Below are 7,500 nucleotides of genomic sequence, written 5' to 3' on the forward strand. Positions count from 1 at the left end.
ACTATTTTTTTCTGAGTTATGTTAATTATGTGTAAAATGCAGAGAAAGTGAATATGTATTACAATATTATATAGAGCAGATCCAAATATTCTAAAAGCAAGGAGTCGAACTCAGGCATAAAACCATAAACCCCAAATTTAATCCAAATATATTCATGTCCGCAGCAAATACGTTGATAGCTAATCATAAATCCAATTACGGCAGGGGAGGGTGGGAGTTACGTTTGAAAAGGCCCTGACGTTCGTTGGTCTGGAGGCATCCCAAAAATGTTTTTACGTGGAAACACCTTAGTTGCGATTTCCTGTCAAAAAACAGTAGATTACCACAACAACAGAATCATATTTTTGGACGATTTTTTATGACCAATTGCAATTAGTACACATTAACTAAAATGAAACATTGGTAAGCCTATTTGATGAATTTACCAAAAACATGCTAATGATGTTGATTCTTTGCTATTAAATAATTACCAATATCGATTAACTTAGGCTTCAGTTTTCTAAGCCTACTATGTTTTCATTTACTTTTTTGGGGTCAGGCCATGTCGTCCTGACGGAAGTTCCTATTAGGTAGCTTTCTAGGGTATATTTGACTACAGTGATATTCCCAGAGAATTTTACCTTAAGGTATCCAGAATTCTAACTCCTGGAGCAAATATCCCTAAATAATCTCACAGGGATATCGCATAATATCAGAGGACGTATTCTTAACACGTCACATAGCTATCTTCACCCCGAACAGTATTAACGCTTCGAGGGGGTATAGTGACAAGAATCTGAAACGAGAATGAAAAGAGAGTCGCTCATAAGGCATCTCTCCTATTCCGTTTCCAGTGTGTATCTGATGAAGGTGGTAGCGCCCTCTTCATTCCTTTTCGTGTAGCTCTACTACTCGGTGTTTTCCCTTGTGTTCTCTCATTATTTTGGATTAATTCAACATTTTGATGACTTCTCCGGCATATTCTGCCTCTAGGAAGTTAAGTTTTATCTTTGCTATGTATAAATGTAACCTCTTGTCGTTTTGAATTAAATCAAAAGTGATTTTGACGTAAACAAGAGCTGTTGCCTACCGGAGGCATCCTGGATGCTATCGGTCGCTCTTATAGGTCATTTAGTTAGCTGGAGCGACATTCCCGGTTTGTTACGCTTAAATAATTCAGCGATTTAGCTCCTCTAGGAATGCTTATATTATACCGTCAGTTTTTAGTTCGGTGATTTCGACACGGGTCGAGGTACCGATCTTGCCCTTCGCGAGGCTTCGTAGCCTAGACTTCTAGCACTAGTACTTTCATACATGATATAAGTTTTTCCGAGTGTTATATTATTGAAGCTATAGGCAAATATTTTATACATGTAAGATATTGTTGAATGTTTTTTCTAAGATTGTATTCGAGAGAGTTTCGGTGATTTGGGTAATCGATTCTCATCTTACCTAGTCTAGTATTCTAGGTACAGTAGTATACTTTCGCACACCCACGATTGTTCTTTTCTCCTCCGGAGGCTAAGTTCAATCCCTCTCTCCCTCTGTAAGCCTTCGGCTTAATTCTAGTGGTTCTATCTGTATAATAATTCAGGTATAACTATTCTAGGATATGTCTGTCCTGACCTGATAACCAGAGTGACTGGTTTTTTTGGTTAGGGCAGAACATCAGAGTTTCTAGTCTGTGGTCTGCTTCTTCCTAGCATAGAGAATTAGTCTCCTTTGCTAGGTTAGGGGCGGACACAGGAAGCTTTGCTTCCCTAGTCCATGTTGGAAGGATTCTGTAAGAGATGATTCCTTCCTCTAGTGGCCTAGCAGACTGTCCTGTGTTGTTTTTCTCGGGATGGAGAATGAGTTTTCTCTGTTGCCCGGCGAAATAACTTCACCTAACTTTGTTCTGGTTGGAAGTAGGATAGCAAGTATTGCCAGTCTTCCTCCCTAATAGACAACTCTTGGTTAGGATAAGCTTCCCTAACGGCTGAGTGTGTCTACTGCTAGAACGAAGTCTATAGGACAATTATCCCTTCCCCACCTCTCTTTCTTTTATTTTCTTTTGGCCGCAGTCCTACTTCCGTACCTAGTGTAGGTTAGGATGGAGGAAAGGCTCAGCTCTCTGCCGGCTGGCACTATGTGTCGGCCGGCAGAGACCCTTTATTCTTTGCAGAGTGAACCCCAGACCTCCCTTGGTCTCCCTTCCATGTCTACCGGTAGAGCCCGGCAGGCTATGGATTCTTTGGAAGCCTGAATGCTACATTCTCCCCTTCCATAAGTTCACTCTTTCTGGATGGAAGGTCGTATGGCAATGCCGCCTTATAACCATACATTCATACTGTTTCTCTGACTATTGTGTTGCATCCCTAACCCGGCTGTCGGCTGTTAAGCTGGCAGCCGGGCAGGTGGTGGTTCTCTGGTTCTTGGCTACTGTCGGCGGGCATGGGTTTTATTACCTTTGCCTCCCGGCAGCCGGGTATTAGTGTTTTCAGCCGTCGGCTGGCAATGATTGCCGGCCGGCATACAGTCGCGAATCAGTGGGCTGCCGCCTATTAGTTAAAGATAGTATATCTTTGAACTATACAGGGGTGGATGCCGGCCGGCACGTGCAGGTGCATACCTGCACGTACAGGTGTCTGCTAGCCGGCACAACAGCATGCGATGTACAGTATTTGCTATATTTGTAGTGTAGTCCACACTGCATTAGCAGAAACTGCTGTACAGAGATTGTGATAACACTAAAGTTCTTCATCATACTTAATGTTATCTTGTACAGCCTTTTGTTGAGACCGTACAATATATAGAAAGTTCTTTCTGTATTCTTTCTATCCGTATATTAAAACTTTATCTCAAGGTGTGAACTACACCTTAAATTTCCGTTTAGGAAATTACATAAGATATTCTTGAATAGAATTAACCTTAGTTTTAATATCTCGGGAGGTTTCAGCAATTGACTGGACAGGATATACAAGTATGTGTCTTTCCTTCTTTCTTTTATAGCTTTTCTAAATAAGCTAAATGTCTCAATATAAGCGAAAGCCTTCACTTGATACGCATAGATTTTTATTCTCTTTACAGGAGGACCATCCGAAGTGCGGGAGTGTTTTCTGTAATGTCCGCAGTAAGAACTTCTGTGGACATCAATATTGCAGGAGGCACGCAGCATGCGCAGCGTCTAGAGGTGATCTCCGCTATTGGGACCCTCATGTTTGTACAGTTTGTTCTAACCTGATTACCGAGAATTTTGACGACCCTAAGTCAACGTAGTCAAGGGATGCTGCCAGGGAAACGTTACGATCCTGGGTGAGGGGTTTTCAGAAAAACACCTCAGGTCCCTACCTTCCAAATGAGAAGATGAGGGCCTACCTTTTCCCTAAAGCATCGGCTGATGCAATCATCCCCCAGGCTTATGTGGAGATACTAATTGCCCAGAATCCGGTAGATTCTGAAGTCTGAGCCACCCTTCAAGACATCCAATTGGACGATAGGATGTCGGAGGTGTCGGATTCTACTGAGAAGGACCTTCTAGGAGAAGGTCAGGAGGAGGAGCTGTTCGAGGCTCCTCAAGTACAAGAGGAAGAAATCGACGAAGTGTCGGTTAAATCGGTTCCGGACCCAGAACCTATTCCGTCTACATCGTCTGCTTTCCCAGATGAAATGGGAAGGACTCTTTCTTCTATTGTTGAGATGATCCAACGAATTCAAAGGAAGAATGATGAGAAGGAAGCTGCAATGAAACTGGAGATACGTATACTTACAGCATCACGTGGGCCCCAGAAGCGGCTCAGCGTGAAGGATCTTCCTGTGTGCTCGGAGGTATGCCGAACACATGCCAATGACAACCGGGAAGATCGTAATCTCAGAAATGTTGGGAGCAATTCCCCTGGAAGAAGTGGAATTTTGGCCCAACAAAGATTCTTATCCGGACTGCTATGTCCTTCTTAGGAAGGAGCCAGCCTCAAAGGAGGAGACGGAGCCGAAGGAGGTTGTAGTTTTTTACCATAGTAAAGCTCAGATGTGACTAGCGAGCTCGATGAAAGAGAGGGGCTTCACTAACTCAAAGGTGCCCGCCTTGAGTAAGAAGCTTCCCTCCTTTGTGGCCTCTCCTACCAGAGCCTTTTCCTTCTTGGAAAAGGGATATAAGGCAGCCTTAAAGGCGGTGGAGGCAGGGAAACCATGCCCCTCCTTAGAGGAGTGCAAGCCGTCATCTCTGACCTTGCCCTTGGACCAAGAAGACTGGAAGGACGTACACCTTACCTTCTCAGTCGGGAAGCTGGAAGCTGATATTGCTGAACGCCAGTTTGGTGAGGCACTTCCAAAACTGTCGGAGGTTCTCTTGCGTAGAGAGCAAGAGACAAAGGAAAGACGACACTAGAAACGATGGCAAGTGACCCCAAGATCCAGGACATGTTCATAGTTGTGGCCAAAACCCATTTGGCCACAGTTGCGAAGGATCACTATAGCTTTATTAAAGCTAGGAGAGCCTGTAGAGAGTTCGTGTTCGCCTCGGGTGTGGTGAGGCACGAACCAAGGAAACTGATCTCCTCTCGTATTTGGGGTAAAGGCCTCTTTCCCAATGAAGTGGTTAAAGAGGTAGTAGACAAGGCCGCCACAGTGAATAGGAACCTTCTCGAAAAGTGGGGCTTAGATCTCAAGAGAAAGTCTTCTCCGGATGAGGGTCCCCAACCCAAGAGGAAGACAAAAAAGGCCTAGGCCATCCTCTCGGCCGGCTAAATCCTACCAACAGCAACAACAACAACTTCCTGTGATCGCGGTGCCTCAGATAGTGGCACAACCTCCAACCACGTACCAGCTGGTACCTCAACAAGTGGCGACACAGTCGCCAGTTTTTAACCCAGCCTTCGAAAGGCAGATTTTTTCCTTTCGTTCGAGAGCTAGAGGAACAGCCAGAGGTTCTTCTAGACACCATTCAAGAGGAAGGGGATACAGGGGAGGACGCAGTCAAGGAGGCAAGGCCTCAGGTCCACAACAGCAGAAGTAAGATACTTCCAGTAGGAGGGAGACTACAGGTATTTAGGGATTGCTGGACCTATGATTCCTGGCCCCACAGCCTAGTTAAAAATAGACTAGGTTGAAGCTGGAGCAGTCCTCCACCTCAATTTCCTCAATTCTTCCAACACTCATCCCCCATTCTGGAAGAATATGTCCGAGAACTCTTAGACAAAAGAGTATACCGGAAAGTTAAGTCCATGAAATTCCAAGGAAGGCTGTTTTGTGTTCCAAAGAAGGACTCAGAAAAACTCAGAGTTATTCTAGACTTGTCGCCACTCAACAAGTTCATAGTGAACTACAAGTTCAGAATGCTCACGCTTCAGCCCATAAGGACCCTACTGCCCAGAAGGGCATATACTGTCTCTATAGACTTGTCTGACACTTATTGGCACGTTCCAATTAATCGTCACCTCTCCTCCTACCTAGGCTTCAAGTTACATAGAAAACTTTACGCCTTAAGAGCCATGCCTTTCGGGCTAAATATAGCCACAAGGATTTTCTCGCGAACGCAGCCGTCCATCAATTACGCCTAAAGGGGGTCCAAGTAGTAGCCTACTTGGACGACTGGCTGGTGTGGGCAGCATCCAGGACAGAATGCATGGAAGCTTCTAAGATAGTGATTCAGTTCCTGGAACATCTGGGATTCAAGATCAACATAAAAAAGTCTTGTCTTTCTCCAGCTAAAATATTTCAGTGGTTGGGAATCCACTGGAATTTGGAGTCACATTGGCTTTCCATTCCTAGTAAGAAGAGGAAAGAAATAGCAGGATCTGTTAAGAGACTATTGAAATCCAAACGGATATTAAGACACGAACAGGAGAGAGTACTGGGCTCTCTACAGTTTGCTTTGATAACAGATCCAGTACTAAGAGCACAGCTTAAGGATGCAACAGGAGTCTGGAGAAAATACGCATCAAACGCACGAAGAGATCTAATAAGACCACTACCGACTCGACTGCGAACGCTTCTCAAGCCGTGGTCCAATGCCAAGCAATTGAAGAAATCAATACTTCTTCAACCTCCTCCCCCGTCGGTAACTATCCACACAGACGCTTCAAAGGAAGGCTGGGGAGGCCACTCTCATCAAATGAGAGTCCAAGGAGCTTGGTCCAATCTTTTCAAGTCATTTCACATCAACTTTCTAGAAGCCATGGCAGTACTTCTGACAGTGGAGAAAGTTTCTCCTCGCCACTCGACCCACATAAGACTGGTTCTAGACAGCGAGGTGGTAGTGAGATGCCTGAATCGAAAAGGGTCGAGGTCACCTCAAATCAACCAAGTGATGTTGGCCATATTCCGTTTGGCGGAAAGGAAGAAATGGCACCTGTCAGCAGCTCACTTTCAAGGGTTCCGCAATGTGACAGCGGCCGCACTATCTAGGTTTACACCTATAGAGTCAGAATGGTCCCTTGACGCAGGATCGTTCTCCTTCATCTCGAGTCAAGTCCCAGAGCTGCAGATAGACCTCTTTGCGACGAAATACAACAAGAAAATAGATCATTACGTGTCCCCTTACGAGGATCCGTTAGCGGAGGCAGTGGGCGCTATGTCCCTGGACTGGAAAAGATGGTCCAGTATCTATCTGTTCCCTCCGCACAACCTCCTTTTGAAGGTCCTCGATAAGCTGAGATCCTTCAAAGGGAAAGCAGCAATAGTGGCCCACAAGTGGCCAAATAGCGTGTGGTTCCCTCTGGCATTGGAACTACAACTAATATTCGTACCGCTACCGGATCCATCCCTGTCTCAGCGAGTACAGAAGTCGACTGTCTTCGCTCCATACAGAAAACACGAAACCTACATCTCATGATTTTCTCTCCTTAACGATGAGAAAAAGATTCGGTGTTTAAAAGTCAGTTTAGACTTTTGGAGGAAACCAGAAGACATTATGAGGCTTCAGGGAAGAAATAGCTATCCTTTGTCAAGGTGAAGAAACCGAAAGAAATCCCGACAGATTCCAATTTATCATTCTTCATTCACCTTCATGAGCAAGGTTTAGCAGCCAACACAATTATATTGTTCAAGCCTGCCTTGACAAGTCAGATACCATATGCCTTACAGGTCGACCCTTCTAACGACGTTCTTAATGAACTAGCCCTTCAGCGCTTCCAAAGACCCTTTGCTTGGCCATTAGATATGATTCTTCATTGTGTATAAATAATGAACAATGAGGAATGTGCTTAGAAGGTTTTGAATTTAAGTCATATTTCTGTTTGTACTCGCTTTGGGGGCCAGAGTTAGTGAAATAGTGGCTCTCTCTAGAGAGGAAGGCCACGTCCAGTTCTTGGAGGGAGAACTGAATCTATTTTCAGACCCAACGTTTCTTACCAGGAACAAGCTACCCACCAACAGGTGGGGTCCCTAGAGAATATGCTCTCTGAAGGAAGATGCATCTCTATGTCCAGTGGAGTGCGTAAAGGTCTATCTTCATAGAACTTCAGACTTTATGTGAGGACAGCTGTTCAGAAGAGAAACCCTGGGTTCAAAGTTATCTATAACTAAGGGCGAAATTCACCCGTG

Source organism: Palaemon carinicauda, chromosome 18 (genome assembly GCF_036898095.1).
Source record: "Palaemon carinicauda isolate YSFRI2023 chromosome 18, ASM3689809v2, whole genome shotgun sequence".
NCBI lineage: Eukaryota > Metazoa > Arthropoda > Malacostraca > Decapoda > Palaemonidae > Palaemon > Palaemon carinicauda.